At 49.7% G+C, this 12,397-nt stretch overlaps 1 long non-coding RNA gene across 2 annotated transcripts; it reads right to left on the bottom strand.

Annotated features, from left to right (window-relative positions):
- Window positions 1–592: 592 nt before the first annotated feature.
- Window positions 593–3,992, bottom strand: LOC121102206. Of its 2 annotated transcripts, none has more exons than XR_005834269.1 (2): window positions 3,560–3,992; window positions 593–3,130 (listed from the first exon to the last, which is right to left on the bottom strand). It is a non-coding gene; the product is annotated as an uncharacterized LOC121102206 (long non-coding RNA). The 2 variants fall into 2 exon arrangements; XR_005834270.1 differs by having other exon boundaries at window positions 593–3,127.
- Between the last annotated feature and the right edge of the window lie 8,405 nt (window positions 3,993–12,397).

Raw genomic sequence — 12,397 nt, 5'->3', positions numbered from 1 at the left:
GCTCCACTAGTCAGGTGACCACGTGCCAGACTCTGACTCAGGACGTGGTGACGAGAAGCCGAAGGGCTGAATGCATTTGGCAAAGGGCGTGAGGGCTCATCCGGTCTCCCAGCTGCCAGGAGCAGCAGCACAGCAGTCCTGGCCTCAGGTGCAGTCGTGTGGACAGTGGCATCAGCCCAGTGCCGGGGCAGTGGTTCTATTTGGGCCTCAATCTCTAGGGTGGACGGTGGACTGTGTTCCGGGCTCTGCAGCCTCGAGACTGTTCTGTGGCTTTTCCTCAGATGAAACGAGGCCCAGTACTCTAACATTATATACACATACTGTATATTTCCTGTAAATATACATTTATAATGTAGAAATACAATTTATATTTTGTATTTCATATCATTTTATCTGAAAATATTTTAAAATACTTATGAAATATAAATTATATTTTATATTACATGTATTTGTAATTTATATATATGTATATCTTCCTATGTATATATATATATTCTCTATAAATGTATATAGTTTTGATTAAAACAACTTGGACTCTGTTGTTAATGAAAGAGTGAGAAATCCATGAAGGAATACATTTTGAGAGCACAGATTTACAAATGTGTTCCAGTTTTATTGATATAATTGATATATCACATTTGATGAGTTTATGGGCAAAATCATTTGATTTGATACATTTTTTATGGCAAAATGGTCACCAGCATAGAGTTAGTTAACTCCTGCATCGAGTCACAGTTACCTGTGTGTGTGTGTGTGTGTGTGTGTGGTTTACTCTTTTAGCTATCAGAATTTTTCTTTATGTTGAGCTGATAATCACTCCTCCATCTGCCACCTGACTGTGCCCCATGGGGAGAAAATACGTATCTCCCAGAATGCCTTGCATTTGCCTTCCTACAAAAATACCAATAAATGTAGCTATAAGACCCCTTCCCACGATGAGGGCTCTAGTTAATGACTTCAGTGCTTCCCTATCTGGAGGAGCCCAGGATTGTTTTGGGTTTCTTACCAAACACTCAGGTCTCTCCCCAGACCTACCATCTTAGAATGTAGGCTGTGGGCCCAGGAGTCACTTGTGTAACAAGCCCTACAGGAGGGGCTGAAGCACGGCCACGTGGGGATCCTGCTCTCTGTGCCTGCGACGCTGTGTGGGACCTGAGACCAGCAGCAGCACCAGCCTCGTTATCACCCCAGACTCTCAGGCTCTGCTCCAGCCTGTCTAGATCTTCACAGTCCAGGAAATTCCTGTGCGCACTGAAGGCCGGGCCTCCCTGGTCTACGTGCCTTCTAGACGCAGAGCCAGACTGTGCGGTACGCTCTGGTGTGCGCTCTGATCAGCGTGCTGAGCCCTGAGGAGTCCAGGGTTCAACCTGTTCCTTTCCCTTCTATGGTCCTCACCCCCTTGGTGACCTCATCTCTGCTGAAGGCTCTAAACATCATGTGTTTCGGAGGTGTCACCTCCGAAATTTATGTCTCCCACCCAGATATGTCTCCTACCCTGCAGTCTGTATCCAACTGCCAACCTCACTGCATTTCTAGTCGACATCCCAGACTCCACATGCCTAACCCAGATGCCTGTGATGCTGCTTCCCCCAGTGTCCCACTTCCAGAGTCTTCCCTGTTTCCACAGAAGGCACCCCACATTTCTACCTGCAGTCTGAAATCCTGGATGCCCTCCTGGATTCCTCCTTCTCACCACCCAGAATGAATCCTTTAGCAAATGCTGCCAAGTCCATCTGTAAATATCTCCAGCAGCCAATCACTTCCTCTATCTTCCCTCCTCACACCTCAGACGGACAGTCCACGCCCCCTCCTGGGACACTGCACTGGTTTCCTGCAGTTTCCCTACTGGTAGCTGGCCCTGCACCTCTCGATTCTGCACAGCGGCGAACAGGTGCTGCTACAGACAAGTCGTGCCAGGTAGATCACCTGTTCAAACCCATCTTGTAGCTGCACATCTCAGAGGACACTCCAAACCCCTCTCATCCTAAGGCCTGGACATCTGACCTCACCTCAGCTGCTCTCTGCTCCAGCCACAGTGGCCCCCGCACCCTTCCCTGAACACAGGACACGCTCCTGCCCTAGGGCGTGTGCACTGGAGCTCCCCCGCCTGGAAAGCGCTCCCCCCAGACCTCCGCTTACACAATTCCTTCGTGTCCTTCAGACCTCTCAGAGGTCACCTTCCCAGTGAGGCTCAAGCTTACTACTGTAGTGAAGTAGCCATCTTGCCGGTCCCCACACAGGTCTCCTCTGGGTCACCTTCCTCACTGCACTTCCCAGCCTCTAACACACACACTCCCTTAGTGACTAGGGGCTGGTCTGCCCCTCGCTACCAGCACGTACGCCCCACCAGGAGGGCCGCTTGGCCTGCTGTTGCTTCACTGAGGTGTCCTAGACGCTACAGTCGTGTTCCTGTGTCTGACACTCAGTCATCACTTGGACAAATGACCCCCATAGAGCCCCTCGCTCTATGAGCCTCAGGTCACAGCTGTTCGTGGCAGCTGCCGGTTCTCTCACCAGTGTGTGTCCTCCACGTCCCCATGTCCTCCTTCCCACACCATCCCTCCTGCACAGCACAGGAAACAGTGACAGTTCTCCCTTCAGAAAGTTCTATCTAGGCTTTTGGGTCACATATTCCAGACAAATGTGAATTCAAGTTACACACTGTATTACCATCTAAGAATTAGGAGCAGAACCAGAACAAGGATCACTAGAGCCAAGGGCGGGGGTTGGGGGGGGGCATGTGGGTGAGCAGAGAAGGTAGAAACTGACTGAAATTTAATAAGGATGAGAAATGATCAGATCCTGTCTCTAACTCCAGAATCTGTTTTTTAAAAGGATAGGGAAAAGATGGAAAGAACGATCCAGAACAGCACTAGAAGGAGAAGAGTTGGATGAGTCTGAAAATTTATTTTTTTAAAAAAAGATTTAACATATTGGTCAGAGAGAGAGTGCAGCTCCATCCCAGAACCCAGAGATCAGGACCTGAGCAGAAATCAAGAGTTCCTCCTTCAACCGACTGAGTCACCAGGTTCCCCACGTGTCTCGAGTTTTAATTTCAAGGAGAGTAAGAGCGGCAGCTCCGTGGGACACGAAGCACAGACGGGGACGGAGACAGCCCACGCCCCCTCTGCTGCAACAGGAGAGCAGATGAGCGAGGAGAATGCAGGTCAGGGCGGGGCTGGGGCGGGGGTGGGGCAAGAGGGCGACGGAACGGGGCTCCCCGCGGCCGGGCCGGGTCACCGCGGTGTAGAAATACGTCATGGAGTGCGAGCCTGCGGGCGCTGAGGAGCTGAGACCCCGCCCGACCCTCCTCCCGCCGCGGGGCCCGGGGCCCAGGTGGAGGCGGCCAGGAGGGCAAGGGGAGGGACACCGAGTGGGGGAGAGCAGGGCGGAGGCGGGGAGGGATGGGGGAGCACAGGCCGGGGCGGGGCCGGGGGCGGCTGGGGGTCCGGCGCGGAGGCGGCGGAGAGGCGCCCTCCCCGGGGGTCCCGCGTCACCGCCAGGCGGTCCCCTTGCTCCCGCCCCGCAGAGGCCCTTTCCTCCCGCCCCCCGCACTCACCGCCCAGGTCTCGGTCACGACCAGGGCCCTGATGGCAGCAGGTCGAGGGTTGGGGGCCCATGACCCAGACCCTCAGGGTCTGAGAAGTAGCTGAGTCCTCGTGGGTCCTGCGACGACTGTAGCCCCTGGAACCGCGGTGCCGCTGATTGGCTTCTCCAGAAACCCAACACCCAATGGGAGTGCGAAGTGTTTTGCGTCATGAGTATCCGGGCAGGGCACCTGATACAGGCTGTGAGAGAAAGAAGTGAAACTCTGGGAGATGGGGACTTCCCAGCACTGGGCTTCCCTATGCCACCCCTGCCCTTGCACCTGAGACCCTGAGAGCCAGGCCTTCCCGGGGATTTGCCCTGACCCCTTTCCTCCGCACGGTGATCAGATGATCACTTTGTCACCTTGTCTTCTTGAGTCCTGGCCCAGGGGCTCTGAGGAAACCAGGGAGAGACCCTCAGGCTGGACTCAGCTGCTTTTCCTCTGTTACCCTTTCAGGAATATTCGCTGAACTGGACTCTCTTACCTCCCACCCCTTACCTCTCTCCCGCTGGACTCTTCTAGAAGAAAACTCATCCCCAGGGAATTTGCTAGGGGAGACTGAGCTGCCCTGGGAACAGAGATGGAGGGACAGGGCTTTTCTCTTTACACCTGGAGAAGCTGTGTCCTGTGCACCAGCTAGAGATTCCCACTGAGCCCAGTTTCCTTTTTGTTCATCCATTATAGTGGTAGGACCGTCTTGATAACCCCGAACACCAGCAACCTAGTCTGTGAAAGAGATTTTGTCCCTTACTACAGAAATGTGACCACACAGCACAGCAGTCAGACTCACAAAGCTCTTCAGTTCTCCCAAACACTGTATCAGTGACTCCTGTGTTTTGAAATTATCTTCATTCCGTAGCCGGGAGATAGTCTGTGTGAGTCCTGGACATATCCTGAGTGCATGGAAGCACAATTGTTACTGTGTATTTCAGCTGGAAGCCTGTAGAAGCTTTGATCTGGAAGCGGCAAGTGTTCAGTGCAGTTGAAGCACCCTTCCCCAGGGTCCGTGCACTGCCCATGTGTGAAGGCACAGCTGCGCTATGGGCATGGCGATTGCGGCTCTTGGTATCGGTATTATTTTCTTCACCGTGATCATAAGGAGGCAACTAGTTATCAGACAGCCCCACAGAGCGTAGTCAATACCAGATGCAAAGAATATCTTGCTAAGCACTGCAGATAGAGATTTATTAAAAATTTGTATAACAACAGTCTTTAAATCTGAGAATGCCACTGCTTAAGAATTTGTTACCTCCACTTCTCTTCCTCAGCCTGTTTCTTCTTCTTTTTTTTTTTAAGATTTTATTTATTTGACAGAGACAGCCAGCGAGAGAGGTAACACAAGCAGGGGGAGTGGGAGAGGAAGAAGCAGGCTCCTAGCGGAGAAGCCTGATGTGGGGCTCGATCCCAGAACACCGGGATCACGCCCTGAGCCGAAAGGCAGACGCTTAACGACTGCGCCACCCAGGCACCCCCCTCAGCCTGTTTCTGCCGCCCTTCTCTCTCTCTCTCATCCCTCAGGCCCTCTCCTCCCCTTAGTCTCCACCACCCCTCACTCCTGAACGAGGGCCCTGGTGCCTCCCCATCACCTGCCACCCAGGGCCCTTCTCCCCACAGGGGGCAGCGATCCTGCTCATGTGAGTCAGGTTGTGTCATTTCCTCACTGACAATGCTCCAGTGGTTCCATCTCTCTCCTGGGAAGTCTCTAGAATGTAAGGCATGTGAGCACAGGGCCTTTGGGCTATTTTGGTGAAAGCTGTATCCTCAGCATAGAAAGCCATTCTTGGTGCATAGTAGGCACTAAATTAATGGTGGTTGAATGAATGAATGAAATATGACTGTATTAGAACTTAATTCATTCCATAAAAATTACAAAGAGGATTATACCAAAAAATCAGGAAAGGTTTTGTTTCATGCAACTGGTGTGCACAGTAGTTTATAAATTCATTTCAGGGGAAAAAGTGCTATATGCTTGTTTGTTGCACAGTGAGCCTGGGTATTCATTTCGTATTACTGCATAGCTAGTTACCACAACTTCATGGCTCAAAACAACATCTTTTTGTGTGTGTGTGTGTGTGTGTGTACTGTTTTTTAGTCAGAAATCCAGGCGTGGGGGGATCCTGGCTGGCTCAGTTGGTGGAGTATGTGATTCTTGATTCCAGGGTCGTGAGTTTGAACCCCATGTTCACTATGGACCCTACTTAAAAAAAAAAGAAAAAGAAATCCAGGCGTGGTATACACGGGTTCTCTATTCAGGATTTCACAAAGCTGTGTTCTCAGCTTGAAGTGGGCTGCTCCTTCAAGTTCATACAGAGCTGTTGGCAGAATTCTGTTTCCTACAGTTATAAGGCTGAGGTCCCCATTTCCTTGCCAGCTGGAATCGTCCCCAAGCCCACAAGCATTTTTGCCATTTTGCCCTCCATTTTCAAAGCCAGCAATAGAGAAAATCCCTTCACATTGAATCCATCTCGCACTTAGAATCTTTTTTGCTCAGGAAGAGCCCAGTCCTTGAGGCGCCTGGGTGGCTCAGCCATTAAGCGTCTGCCTTTGACTCAGGTCATGATCCCAGGCTCCTGGGATCAAGCCCTGCATTGGGCTCCTTACTCAGCAGGAAGCCTGCTTCTCCCTCTCCCACTCCCCCTGCTTGTGTTCCCTCTCTCGCTGTCTCTCTGTCAAATAAATAAATAAAATCTTTAAAACAAAAGGAAAAACAGGAAGAGCCTAGGCCTTTAAAGACTCACCTGATCAGGAATCTCCCTGTCTTAAAGTCAGCTGATTTGAGACCTTACTCATATCTGCAAGGTCCCTGCCCAGCAGCACCAACATCAGTGTTTGATTGAGTAACTGGGGGCACAGGGAATAACCAGGGGTACTAACTGGAGGTCCTCCATCCAATCTGCCTGTCACGACGCTCCCACCACGTGGTGTCTGTCTCTTCAGGGCCCTGTCATCCCCACTGATATTAATGGGCCGACTCTAGGACAACCTTTCCTGCCATGACCCTGCCCTGTAGAGGAAAATACCCTCAAATTTCTTAGTAATGCACTGTTCCCTCTTGCCAGCACCTTGGCGATGGCTTTGGGGACAGGCGAGTCTTCCGGGTCCTCTTGCAGAGCATGATCCTCCGGTGGGTCTCCTGGCCTCACATGATGCCTGCACTCCCGTGTGCACTTCCTTCGGCTTCTGTATCCCGTCCTTTACTGTCTGTCTACCAGGGCAACGAAGTCACGTCTACCTTGTTGAGAGTCGGACGCCACTTTCCCAGTCTACGTAGAGCCACCTCAACAGTGAGAAGGTTCAGGAGCTGGGGAGGGGGCGTGAGAGGAGGCAGGATGGGAGTGTGCAGAGCCTCGTGGAGTGAGAGGGCAGGATATCTGGGGGACCAGGGGTGACTGACAGAGGTGAGAAAAAGGACATAAAGACATTAGTTCTGGTGGACTCCAGGCAGATGGTGGCAGTGAGTGTGTAAGAGATGATGGAGAGGAACAAGAGTTTGGGGCTCTCACTTGGGCTCTGTTCATTGGGAGAAGGAGGTTTGGGGTGGCTGGGTGTTAGTTCTAGTGTTTGGACCTTTTCTTAATCCCTGGATTATGGGGATAATCCCTGGGGTGGAGAGGTGTTAAACAAAGTCCTTGGGTTCACTCTTGACCCTTGTGGGGTGGGAGTGCATTCACACCAGATGTCAGCTCTGCCTGCCACCTGCTTTGGGAGAGAGACTTCTGGGGCATCACCAAGCATAGGGACCCCTCTTATGCCTTCTCCAGGGAGCAGGAGGCCTAGAGGAGCTGGGCTCTTTGTCCTATAAGCCCGGGTGTGCACGTCCACACTATGGAGTAGGATGTAGGTATTGAGGTACTGTTCCCAAATAAGAGATGATTTTTGTCTAACTCGGTTTAGAAAATTTTAGAAATAAGGAGTCCAAAAAAGTGTTTCTACTTTTTGGATTTCCCTGGTGTGACCATCAAGTGGCTGGAGAGAGGAGTTTCAGAGGGATACAGAATCCTATGAAAAGGTATCAGGGCTCGTGAGCTCTCCTCTCCTGAAACCCCTGCCACAGCCCTGAGCCTGAACCCTGTGGACTCCAGGGCTGTCCAGAAGCTTCTTCATCTCCCCGCTGATGCCCAGGCCTCTGCTCAGACATCTCTACCTGACATTCAGTGCAGACCCCATTCAGGCTCTCAGTCAGAATCCATCTGAGAGCAGAGCATTGATGGTGAGTCCCTTACCCTCCTTCCTGTGTGGCCTCGGAGCAAGGAGAGAAGAGCCAGCTGCCCTCTCTCCTCCTCAGCCAGGCCCTCCCCAAGGTCCCTCAGCTCCCAGCACCTGGACAGGGCCCCGGACACCAGGGGGCACCCTCAAGCCAGATGATGTTCAGAGGGTGAAGTCTTTCAAAAACCACACTGATGTACCCTGTGTCCACCCAGAGACACATGGACAAGGAGGATGTGGTATGTATACACACACACATACACACAATATGAATATTATGCAGCCATAGATAAGGATGAGATCTTGCCATTTGTGACAACATGGATGGACCTACAGGGTAGTATGTATGCTAAGTGACTCTTGGTCTTAGGGTCATGAGTTCGAGTTGGGTGTAGAGATAACTTGAATAAATAAAACTTGAAAAAAACAAAGAATTTGTTAAGCAGAACATGGAAGACATTTGCAATAGAGAAAAAATTCATATACATTAGCTTAAAACTAATAACTGCTTTTCATCATAAGACATCGTTAAGAAAGTGAAAAGACAAGCCACATATTAGGAGAAATTGATTGCCACACATGTTAGCAACCAAGGACTAGTCCACAGAATATGTAAACACCGTTCAGTTCAATGAACGTAAGACAGAGTACTTACTGAATAAATGGCTTAAAGTTTCCCATTTGCCAAACTTAAGTGGCAGCCAGAAGGCATGGGAGCATTTGGAGATACAAGAGTCCAGTCCATAAGGGGTCGATGGAGGATGGTCTCCCAGGGCACACAGCACGGTGAGCACTGGGAAAGGGGAAAAATGGGAAAGCTAGAAAGAAGCAATCTAAATTATAAACATGCATATGGCAATGTGCTTTCTCCCCTTTGCCAAGGGAAATGCAAATTAACACCCTAACGACAGCATGTATGCACCTGACAACATGCTATATGAAAGAGCCCGTCACAAAGGACCATGTGTTGTATGACTCCAATTTTAAGAAATGTCCATAAAAGGCAAATCTATAGAGGCGGAAAGTAGATTAGTGGTTGCCTAGGCCTGGGGAACAGGCGGTGGGAGAAGCGGGGGATGACTGCTAACAAGCACTCAGTGAGTGGTAAGTGAATACCATCTCGGTAAAGCTGTAATGAGACCCCTACAAGGAGAGAGTGTGCTAAACCCAGTAGCAGCTCTAAGTTGCGCTGGCTGACTGTGCAGAAGCGCTGTCGGGGCAGATGGAGGAGCCGGCAGCATCTGTGGTCCTCGTCTCCTCCTGGACAGCAGGTGCATGGGGGATCAGTCTCATGTAACTATTGTGGAAAGCTTGAGTCTATGGAAGGCTTGCAACTTGCAGCGGGAAGGCTTGGAGGGTAAACTGTAGTTCATTCAGTCATTTTCAGCCCGGCACCAGAGATTAGGCAAGCAATTAAATGGTAATCTCCCAGCCCCCAGGCCTGTTGCTGGCAGACAGCAGGAGTCCCTACAGCAGTTTGAACACAGCTTCTGGAAACTAAGGTGAGCAATTAGGATGCTGTGTTCCAAACATCAGGAATAAGTATCTGATTGCTGCTTGCTGCTTTGGTCATGGGGATGCAGCGAAGATGCAGGCAACCATGTTTGCAAGCCCACCGCCAACAGGATAAACCTTTTCTCCTCTGGTTGAAGCAACTTCAAGGGTGTTTAAAGGGCCTGGGGCCTTGCCTCCCTTCATTTTCCCTTTTTTTCCCATTTTGGGAGGCAAGCATGTAAGGACTAGAACACGGAGAAGGAACTGCAAATACAGGGACATTTAGGAAGTGACCCATGGCCTGGAAAAGGTGCAGGCTCATAAATGATCTGAGAGATTCTTAAGTTGACACCTTATGTGGATTCCTGGCACAGAGACACTCCACACAACAGGGCGACCAAAAAACAAGGGCAAAAAAGAGCAACCAAAAAAGCTCTGCAAGCTCTGGGGAAGGGGAGAGTCTGATTTCCAGAGTTATCACATAAGATTCAAATGTCCAGTTTTCAAAAAAAATTACAAGCCTACAAAGAATCAGGAAAGTATGACCATTGAAAAGGGGGAAAAAATCAATCAATAGAAATGTCTATGAGAACGAGCAGAATGCAAACCTGCTAGACAAGGACATTAAAGCAACAGTCTCCCAGATGTTCCAGCTGAAGTCAGGTGATGGCAGACTAAGAGCTCCCAATGCTGGTTTTTTCAGAAAAACAACAAACAAAAAAAACCAAAATGTAAAAATATAAAATCAATCAATCAATCAGGTACAACCCTCGCTTCTGTAAAAACATAGACAAAAACAATAAATAAACAACACAAGTTGATGACATTGGCTCTGGCAAAGCTCTGCACTACCCTGAGGAAACAGCAGAACCTTCCAGAACACAGAAACCAAGGATGGCTGCATAGAAAAGCACAGGAAGCATTTCACCTGTGTCACCCCATCCTTCAGTCTGGAGTAGCTCAGCACAACGAAGAAGCCCTCAGAGGGATTTCACCTGCAGGGAAAAGAGAACAGGACTCCAGGCACCCTGCTCACCTGTGTACATCTGCATCCTTTGCCACCAAGGACCCCACAGTCTGGACTAATGCTGAATCCAGCTGACGGAGCTGTCCAGAGTTCTGCCACTTCTCCTTTGAAGTGCTGGAGCTCTCACTATGGTGAGACCTGCCCCCAGGGGCCCGAGTCCCTGCTGTGCTCCAGTCTCCAGGATTAGGACACCACAGAACCTCACCATCTACAAGGGCTACAGATGCGGCCGCGCTGTGCTCCGCCCCTTGCTCCACATTTGGAGGTTTGACCGAACAATACAAGGGCCATGCACTGCTATTCCACACCCCTCTCCCGGAGTGCTGACTCAGGCCTTTGCCCCATCATCATATAGGCAGTCCTGTTGCTCTGTGCACCACCTCATGCGTCCTAATTTGGGGCTTTGACCTGCCATCACTGGAGCCATGTTGCTGAGTTTGTGTAGGGAACTTGGGTGACTGGGGGATGAGGGGTTACTGCTTAACTTCCTTTTTTTGTGTATTTTTGAGTATCTGCATGAATAATATTTCCAAAAAACAAACTATTTTAAACTCGCTAACACCTGACAGATCATCCTCAGACCATGAATGATCAGGTTCTGATCTTCTCCTTTAGGCCTGGTCATCTTTTCACTGAACCTTGCCTTCAAATTTCCATTTCTGAAGCAGGTGGGCTGGATCGTATGGACAAATTCTCCCACTGAAATAGCTTGAAACCTCATGTAACTTGGAAAAACCATCATCTAGAAAGCATTAAAACTCACAAGATAGTAATAAGTGAATTAATGAGCACACCTCAGAAAGAAGGGGAAGACTCTGGTTGGCCCCCCAGAGAACATGGTCCCAAGATATGGAGCAAAGGCTATGAGCCCCCTGCTCAGAACACACAGACAGGCAGGCCCAGCCCTTCCAGCTCTGTGCCCTGAGCTGCTGACTTTCCCACCATCTCCTTCCCTTTTAAAGTGTAAATAAAACATTTCTATTCTGATTATGATGTGTATGTATGATGTATAATATATGTGATGTCATGCCTATTCACTATGGAAAAATTATAAAATTGAAAAAGTGATAAATGACAAAGTAAAAAGGATGTAATTTTCACCCCTGACCTTTTTTGTTGCATTTGCTTCTAGTCTTTTATATATCTTCCTGCTGCTGGAAGTCTCCCTCTAAGGTGATGAGCACAGAGCTCAGGGGTCACAGCCCTGCTCTCTCCAGATGCCATTTCCCCAGTCAGCTCCATGTCACCCTCCTGAGAGTCCTGCTTCTCATTTGCCCCTCCCTCCTCAGCCTTCTCCACTCCCTCCCTGCTCCCATCTCTGATGTGATGAGCTCATTTGTTCCTCACTCAGAAAAGAAGGACTCAGGTGAGAACTGCACACTACCCCCATCCCTTCCCCTCACCTCTGCACCTGTGTCCTCAGCTTCTCAGCAGTGATGGGGGAGGGGCCCCTCCTGTCTCAGGCTGCCCTGCCATGTGGGCACACATGGCCCCTCACTCACCTGCATCATGCACTTCCCCCTCTCTCCTGGCTCAGCCATTCCTCCTACAAACATGCTGTCATGACTCCCATTCAACAATATGAAACAGAACTGAAGAAATCAAAACAAAATCATCCCATAGAAACTCAACACTTGCTCCCATGACTCATCCAACTCCTGCCCCATGTCTACGGTCTCCTTGCAGAACTCTTCCCGACCCATCGTCTCACCCCCTATGTTGTCTTTCTAGCAAATGGATAGAGGCCCAGACTTTTTTTTTTTTTTAAGTCAGGTCCTTCTGCAGTCCTTGATATCAATACTGATGTCTCCAAACTTCCATGACTCTCCCATTTCCTGAATCTCAGAGACCACCTGCATTAGTTCTTTCAGCTGATTCTCTGATTATTGCTTCTGTGCCTCTAAACAGTCTGCTTCTCAGACACGTTCTCTGGTCTTCAGGTGTATGCGTGATCTTTACTGAACTGGCTCTACTTTCACAGACTCCTAGCCTCGCCAGATAATTATTTGATAATTTTGATGAGCTCAGTGTGCAGTGTTTGCTTTATTATGGCCATGAAATGCTAGTCACCACTGAGCCTT

This window comes from Ursus maritimus, unplaced genomic scaffold (assembly GCF_017311325.1).
Source record: "Ursus maritimus isolate PB19 unplaced genomic scaffold, ASM1731132v1 scaffold_122, whole genome shotgun sequence".
NCBI classification, from domain to species: domain Eukaryota; kingdom Metazoa; phylum Chordata; class Mammalia; order Carnivora; family Ursidae; genus Ursus; species Ursus maritimus.
The sequence above is the reverse complement of the archived record's forward strand: the minus strand, read 5'-3'. Positions and strand labels throughout refer to the sequence as shown.